The following is a 7,591-nucleotide window of genomic DNA, read 5'->3' as shown; positions in this document are numbered from 1 at the left end:
GGGGGGGGTGAGCGAAAGAGTGCACCAGTGCTGGGGTCTGTGCTAACCTATTAAGGCTCAGCACTGAGTAATCCCGGGAGCCCAATGGTAAGGGGCCAGTCAAGTCTATGGTGATTAGAGTTGAAGATAGACCTGCTCAAGGCTCCAGGAGACCCAGGAGGAAGCTGTCAGCCTCCTCAAAGGCCAGGCCTGGAACTGGCATACTGTTACTCCTCCTCCTCCTCCTCCTTCTCCTCCTCCTCCTCCTTTTTCTTTTCTTTTCTTTTTTTTAAGGGGGGATAGAGTTTTGCTCTTGTTGCCCAGGCTGGAGTGCAATGGCATGATCTTGGCTCACTGCAACCTCTGCCTGTTGGATTCAAGAGATTCTCCTGCCTCAGCCTCCCAAATAGCTGGGATTACAGGCATGGACCACCACACCCGGCTACTTTTGTATTTTCTCCACGTTGGTCAAGCTGGTCTTGAACTCCTGACCTCAGGTGATCCACCTGCTTCAGCCTCCCAAAGTGCGGGATTACAGGCTGAGCCACTGCTCCCAGCTGCCTTCTTCTTTTTCTTTTTTAGTGACAGGGTCTCACTCTGTCTCCCAGGCTGGGGTGCAGTGGCTATTCACAGCCTCAGTCACAGCACAGTACAGCCTCAAATTCCTGGATTCAAGCCATCCTGTAGCTGGGCCTACAGGTGTGTGCCACTGCACTCTGCAATTTCTGTCGTATTCTATTGGCCACAGCAGTCACAGGCCAGCCAGAGTCAAGAGGAGTGCTAATAGGCCCCGTTTCTTGATGGAGGGCACGTCAGAGTTCTTGGTCATCTTTATCCGCCCACGTGTGCTACTATAAGTCTCCCTCTCAGTCCTTTCTCTCCCCTGCTTCCCTGTTTCCAGCTGCTTCCCTGCCGCCTCCGTCTGGCTCTCACTGCTTTAAGCACAAACCCCTCACCTGGTCCCTGTCTTGGAGCTCTCAGTCCCCAGCACGGTTACCCCATTCCAGAGCCTACAGCTTTTCCCTGCCCCTCCACAGGCCCGTTGGACTCTGCTCTGTCACTGCCTTTTTCTTGACTAACGCTTTCCGTTCCCCTGCACTTCCCAAGGCAGCTCTTCCCACGAAGAAGGCTCAGCTCCCTTCCTGCTACCCCCATGACTTCTGGACTATGCACAAAACAGGACACAGTGGGAATGAAATTGTTGCATTTAGTCTTTCAAATCCAAGTGGAGGCTGAGGCTAGAGACACAATTAATCAGTCAATGAACATTTATAAACTGGAATGTTCAGTCCGGTGGGGAGACCACGTAACAGATCACCAGTATAGGGTGTGTGGCCAGCAGGTCTGAACGGAGTTCAAGGTTGCACCGGACACAGAGCTCCCTGAGGGCAGGGTCCAAGCCTTGTTTATTCGTGCTCTTAGAGCCCAGCACAATGCTGAACAAATGTTAAATGAGCGTATAAATGAATGAATGATTGCACACCTACCACAGATATAAAATTGCTTCTAGAAAGCCAACTTCTCTTGAATTAGATTAATTGGAATTCACATGAGTCATATAAAAGTCCCTGGAGGGGGCCAGGCATGGTGACTCATGCCTGTAATCTTAGCACTTTTGGAGGCCAAGGTGGAAGAATTGTTTGAGCCTAGGAGTTTGACACTAGCCTGGGCCACATAGAACGACATTGTCTCTACAAAAAATAAAAATTAAAAAAAAATAGCTGGGTGTGGTGGCATGCACCTGTAGTCTCAGCTACTCACGAGGCTGAGGGGGGAGGATTGATTGAGCCCGGAGCAGGGTCAAGACTGCAGTGAACTGAGATCACACCGCTGTATTCTAGCCTGGGAAGCAGAGCAAGTCCCAGCCTCAAAAAAAAAAAAAAAAAAAAGAAAGAAAAAGAAAAAAGAAAATACCAAAGAAGTCTCTGGAGGGCATTGGGATTAAGGATTAAGATTCTTCTTTAAAACTCTTTGCCATCTGGCAATCTGCTTTTCCTGGCTTCTCCCCATCCTGAATGATGAAATGATGATGCTCATAAATCCAGAACTTTTTTTTTTTAAATGGAGTTTCGCTCTTGTTGCCCAGGCTGGAGTGTGGTGGTGCAGTCTCGGCTCACTGCAACCTCTGCCTCCTGGGTTCAAGCGGTTCTCGGGCCTCAGTCTAGCAAGTAACACGCCACCATGCCTGGTTAATTTTTGTATTTTTAGCAGAGACCGGGTTTCACCATGTTGGCCGCGCTGGTCTCGAATTCCTGACCTTAGGCAATCCACCCACCTCAGCCTTCCAAAGTCCTGGGATTACAGGCATGAGCTACCATGCCTCACCCAGAATTTTCTAGATTATCTCAGGATCTGACTCATAGCCTTTTCCTCATCATGCATCCCCTGCCTTCATTCTTGATAATTCAACATCTGTGTATGGCTGTCTCTTTTCTAGTCCAAGCTAACAGTCCTTGACCTCTGCCTGCTTTCTGTGCATATGCCGCGCCAGCTCTGCCTTTCAGCCTCATTGCTCAGGATTCTTCTTTCTATCCTATGCTGTCAAACTAGAAGCTCCTCTTCCCTGTGCTATTGTACTTGCTGCATGGACACCATCCCCAGGAGCCAAACTCCTTCATCAAACTCGTACTGATTCACCCAACTATGTGTGATCTCTTCTTTCCTGAAAATTGCAGAAGATCTTAGCAGTCCTCCTCTCATGGAGTTTGTCACAGTCTGCCTTCTGGACAAATGTGTCCTTGTCTCATCTTTCCTACTTTGATGTAAGTTTTCATGGAGAGGAGACTCTGCCATACTCACTTTTTGTCACACTCTGGCATAATGGCACCTAGCACAGAACAGTGGACATATGTTATTTTGTCTTCACAGCATCGCATCTTTTAAAGAAACTTCTATATGACCTGGGGGAGCTGTGGGTCATGGTGCCCCATCTCACCTTCACAGAGCTTCACAGAAGATGCAGCCCCTGGCCTCAGAGATGGCTGCAGGGATGGGTGCGTGACCTCAATCATAAAGAGAGAGCTCTCTTCCTGAGACCAGAGGTGGAAAGGATGACATAAGGTGGGGTTGCTTGGGGCTGTCTCTCTGGGCCACGTGGAAGGAGGCATCTAACAGGAGAGAATGAGACCCACCTCAAGAGAGGCAGAGATGGAAAGAACAATGGCTAATATCTTGGGGTGCTGCTTTTGTATCAGACCCTGCCTTAGGCACACTGTGTGGACGATCTAATTTATTCCTCACGAGAATCTTAAGAGATAATTCTATTATTATATCCATTTTACAGACTAGGAAACAGGGACACTGAGAAGTTAAGCAGCTCATCTAAAATCACCCAGCTAGTTAGGTGGTGGAGTTCGGATTGGAACCCAGGCTGTGGGACTCCCAAAACAGTCAAGCTATGCTATGCATGCTACGCTGCCTTGTGTATGAGCCCAGATGAACATAAATGGGAGCGAGACGGATTTACTCATTTATGAGCAAGTGCAAGAGAGAGCTGATGGCATCTTTTGAGCTCCTGGATCTAGCTGTGCCTGGAGTCAGCTGACTCATGTGCTTTTTAGTTAAATAAGCCAATGCATTCCCTGATTTGCTTAAAATAGTGTATCCGTCACTTGTGACCTCCTGGGTTCATTGTGGAACAATGTGACTAATTGATAAGGCACTACTCCTGGGTTTGCCTCCTGGCACGACCCCTTACTTACCACCCAAACTTGGACAAATGACTCGACCTCTCAGGCCCCTGGAGGGAAGTGACTTGGCCTCTCAGGGCTGAGGGAATGGTGACTGGAGATGAGATTACATGTAAATGCACTTAACACTCTGCCAGCACAATGTAAGCACTCAGTCACAGTTAGATTCCCCTTCCCTATGTGGAGGAGCTGTTCAATAAGCATTTGCTGAATTGAATTAAATCCTCCAGAGGCTACCGGATGTTGCCTGAGCTTGCAAGCAGCTGGAGCTACAGAGCCTCCAGTCCGGGGAGCAGCTCAGCTGAGGGGGCGCCTAACAGCTCTATCTGGCCATTGGAAGGAGAAAGAAAAAAAGATTTTACCCTTCTCTTGTCTCCCGGACAGCTTCATGCTCTCTGACTTCCAGATCTTTCCACCAGAGAAAACAACGTCTGCCTGCTGGATTCCTTCAGGCCCCCCTTCCTCCTCCTTACAGTTGCCCTCTAGAGTCACCCACTAACTCGGTCCTATTGATTCACTTTCTAATTTTTCTCAGTCCTGCTCTCTTCCCCTCGCCCCTCCCTATGATGCCGTTGTTCAGACCTTCATCACCTTCTAGATATTTGCAACGGCTTCCTCGCTGACCTCCCCTCAGCCTGCCAGCCCACGTGCAGCCCAAAACACCCATGTTAAACGTGACCCCATCACTCTTCACCTGAAAACGGCCTTGGCCTGCAGGGCAGTGAGCCAACCCTTGGCAGACACACAAGGCCCTCCTCGGCCCCACCGGCCCCTGCCCGAATTTCCAGGACAGTCTCCCGTTTTGCTTTTCCACGCCTTGGTGCTGTCGCCACCCGCCGCCCCCTGCCAACTCTTACTCATCTGCTAAGACTGTGCTCCATTTGCTTTTTTTTCTCCTGGAAACACTCATGGAATTCCCACCCCCACTCTGCGGGCCAAGCGCTCCTCCTCTGTACATAATTCTGTCTTACTATTTTATACTGATAGGATCACTGTGCACTTGTTTTGAGGACTCTGAGGCCAAGGGTGAGGTCCTGCTCATGTCTGTAACCCTTGCACCCCATACAGTGCCTAGCACCCACAGGCCCTCACCTGCAGGCATCACGAAAACTCCATGTGGGACTAGAAAGAGGAACGAAGAGACGGCATTCCTTGCAGACCAAACTCAGGATCCTCGTTTTATTCCTGGCTGATTTCCTCCATCCCTAGACTGGGGCCAATGCTTCTGTTAATGGCAAACACAATGGCCTTGGGGTTTCATTGTTGGGGAAAGAGGGGGCAGTTTCTCGCCAGCCCATAAAGTGATGAGGGATCCCACTTCCTCACCTCACGAGGTGAGAAATTCCACTAGTGGAGGAAAAGGAAAAGAGAATTTTCCCTGGGGTCCTAGGCGGTTATATGTTGTTCATGTAATTCTCTGTAGAGTTTTACATGCATCATACATGAACAGGTAACCTTTGGCTGCCTTAAAATAGCCCCATCTCAGTTTTTAAAAGGATACGATTATTTCATCACATCTAAATATAGGCCAAGAGTCTGTGCTGCTGCATAACTTAGGCAAACACATGCAAATCTCTTGCAGACTGGGGACCTGATCGCATCACCGAGTTAGTAATTCTCAGGCCTCTGTGCCCCTCCTTTCTTGTGCCGGTGCCCTTGAACTACAGGACTCTGGTTGATCCGCTGGGCTAGTGACTCCGGCCGGCCTACCGCTCAGGGCTGCTGTGGGGGTCCGAGGAGAGACGGGCCCTGCACAGGGACGGGCAACCCTGTGGCATGCAGGAGGTGGGGCCAGGAGGGTGCCCAGCGTCGTTGTGGGAGGTCACACCCGCAGGCCTCCAGCTGCTCTGCTGGGAGTGCTGGGGTTTCATTCCTCTCTCATTCTCATTTTTTCCCTTCTCAAATCTGTTTCCCATTAAAAAGAAATGTGTTCTTCTCTCAGCCTTCTGCTTGGCTCCCTGAGCAGTGCCTGGCCCAGCTCTGAGAACCAGGCTACATTTGCTCCTTTTTAAGGCACCCACTAATTCAAACCAAGCAAGTGGGAGGCAGACTGGCCCGTGGGGCCACCCCCATCTCCCTACCCTGGCCTTTCTCCACGGATGGAAAATTTGGCCTCAGCCTGCCCTTGTGACTGGAAAAAGCGGGGTCAGCTCATCAAAGCAGAACAGGGTTGTCAGCTGGCTTTCCTCTTTCAGAGGGTTATGTTAAGAAGGCGTGGCTCAGGGAGGGGGTTACTGGCCCTGGCTGGCCCCAGCCAGAAAGTTGTAGGGGGGTTGCTCAAGCAGATGGAAGCCTGCCAGGGCCAGGGAGAGCTTTATGAGAGGGTGTGAGAGGCTGGGGAGGTGGGAGAGGGGCAGCTATGAAAGGAAAGTGTGCGGAGGTGACATGGTCTCTAGGTTGCGCCAGGCCAAGAGGGAAGGCCAGAGAGAAGTGAATGTTCTAGTCAGGCTTGCTGTCCTGGGGGAGATGCTGGGGTCCAGCCCACTGCTCCCTCCTCTTCTCCTGCCACTGTGAGGACAAGGACCTGTATCTGTGAGGGGCCTGCTGGGGCCCACGGCTGGGGAGTCCAGCTCTCTCTCAGCGGCTAAAGCGGGCTGTCTCTTTTCCAAGGGGCAGCTGCCATGCTACCACAGGAAAATCCGGCTTGCCATTTTGGATACTCGGATTTTGTCACAGTGTGAGGGGGCTGGGGGTGTGGCCCAGGAAGGTGCCCGTGGGTTGGGAGAGGAAAGGAGACTGGATGGGAGTCAGCTGAATTGGGGGCCTCGGAGGCTGGGGTGGGAGGGAGGGAAGGGTGTGTCAAAGCTCAGTCTCCGAAAGCTGAGCAAGAAGAGCGTGACGGGAGGGTGTTTCCAGCCTCCTCGCCCACTCCAGCACAGGGTCCTGTCTCCGTCCAAATGCTGCAAGCCTTTCCACGCTCCTGCTCTACCTTTGGAGATCTGAGCATTTTCAGGAATGAACTCTGGAAAGTAAGTCCTGGCTTTGTGCACAGGGGACACACAGAAACAATGACATAGTAGGCATGTTTACAGCCCCTAAACACACACTCACTCCTTCTTCCTTTACAATGAAACTCAAATCTTAGCAAGGCATCCGGTCCTTGGCTCAGGACTACACTTCCCAGCTTCCTGTGAGGCGAGCTGTGGCCTTGTGATGGAGTTTTAGCCAATGGGGTCTGAGTGGAAGGGAGAGTGCCACTTCTGGAAAGTTCCCTGAAGACAGAGGCATATGCTCCACCTTTCTTCACCCTTCTTACTGACCAGACTGTGGATGTGATGGCAGGAGCTAGAGTAGTCATCTTATTTTATTTTATTTTATTTTATTTTATTGTAAGATGGAGTCTTGCTCTGTCACCCAGGCTGGAATGCAGTGGAGTGATCTCAGCTCACTGCAACCTCTGCCTCCTGGATTCAAGCGATTCTCCTGCCTCAGCCTCCCGACTAGCTGAGACTTACAGGCACCCGCCATCACACCTGGCTAATTTTTGTATTTTCAGTAGCGATGGGGTTTCACCACGTTGACCAGGCTGGTCTCCAACTCCTGACCTCAGGTGATCCACCCGCCTTGGTCCACAAACTGCTGGGAATACAGGCATGAGCCACCACGCCCAGCCTTATTTATTTATTTTTAATTTTATTTCTCTTTTTGAGACAGGGGCCCTCCCTGTCCCCCAGGCTGGAGCGCAGTGATATGATCACGGCTCCCTGCAGCCTCAAACTCCTGGGCTCAAGCGACTCTTCAGCCTCAGCCTCCCTAGTAGCAGGGACGGCTGCCCAGTAAGTCAGTCAGCAGGATGGCTGTCCCGACTGTAAATATCCTAGACCCAGGCCCATCTCCTTTTTCCTCGCTGTCCTCAATTCAGGCAAGGTCAGGTGGTTGAGGCCAAGTCCAGGCACCTGCCCTCGAGCCTCTCATTGTCTCTG

The sequence above is a fragment of the Sapajus apella genome, unplaced genomic scaffold, assembly GCF_009761245.1.
Source record: "Sapajus apella isolate SASKATOON/1434 unplaced genomic scaffold, GSC_monkey_1.0 scaffold22, whole genome shotgun sequence".
In the NCBI taxonomy this organism is placed as follows: domain Eukaryota; kingdom Metazoa; phylum Chordata; class Mammalia; order Primates; family Cebidae; genus Sapajus; species Sapajus apella.
This window is presented reverse-complemented; position numbering follows the sequence as displayed.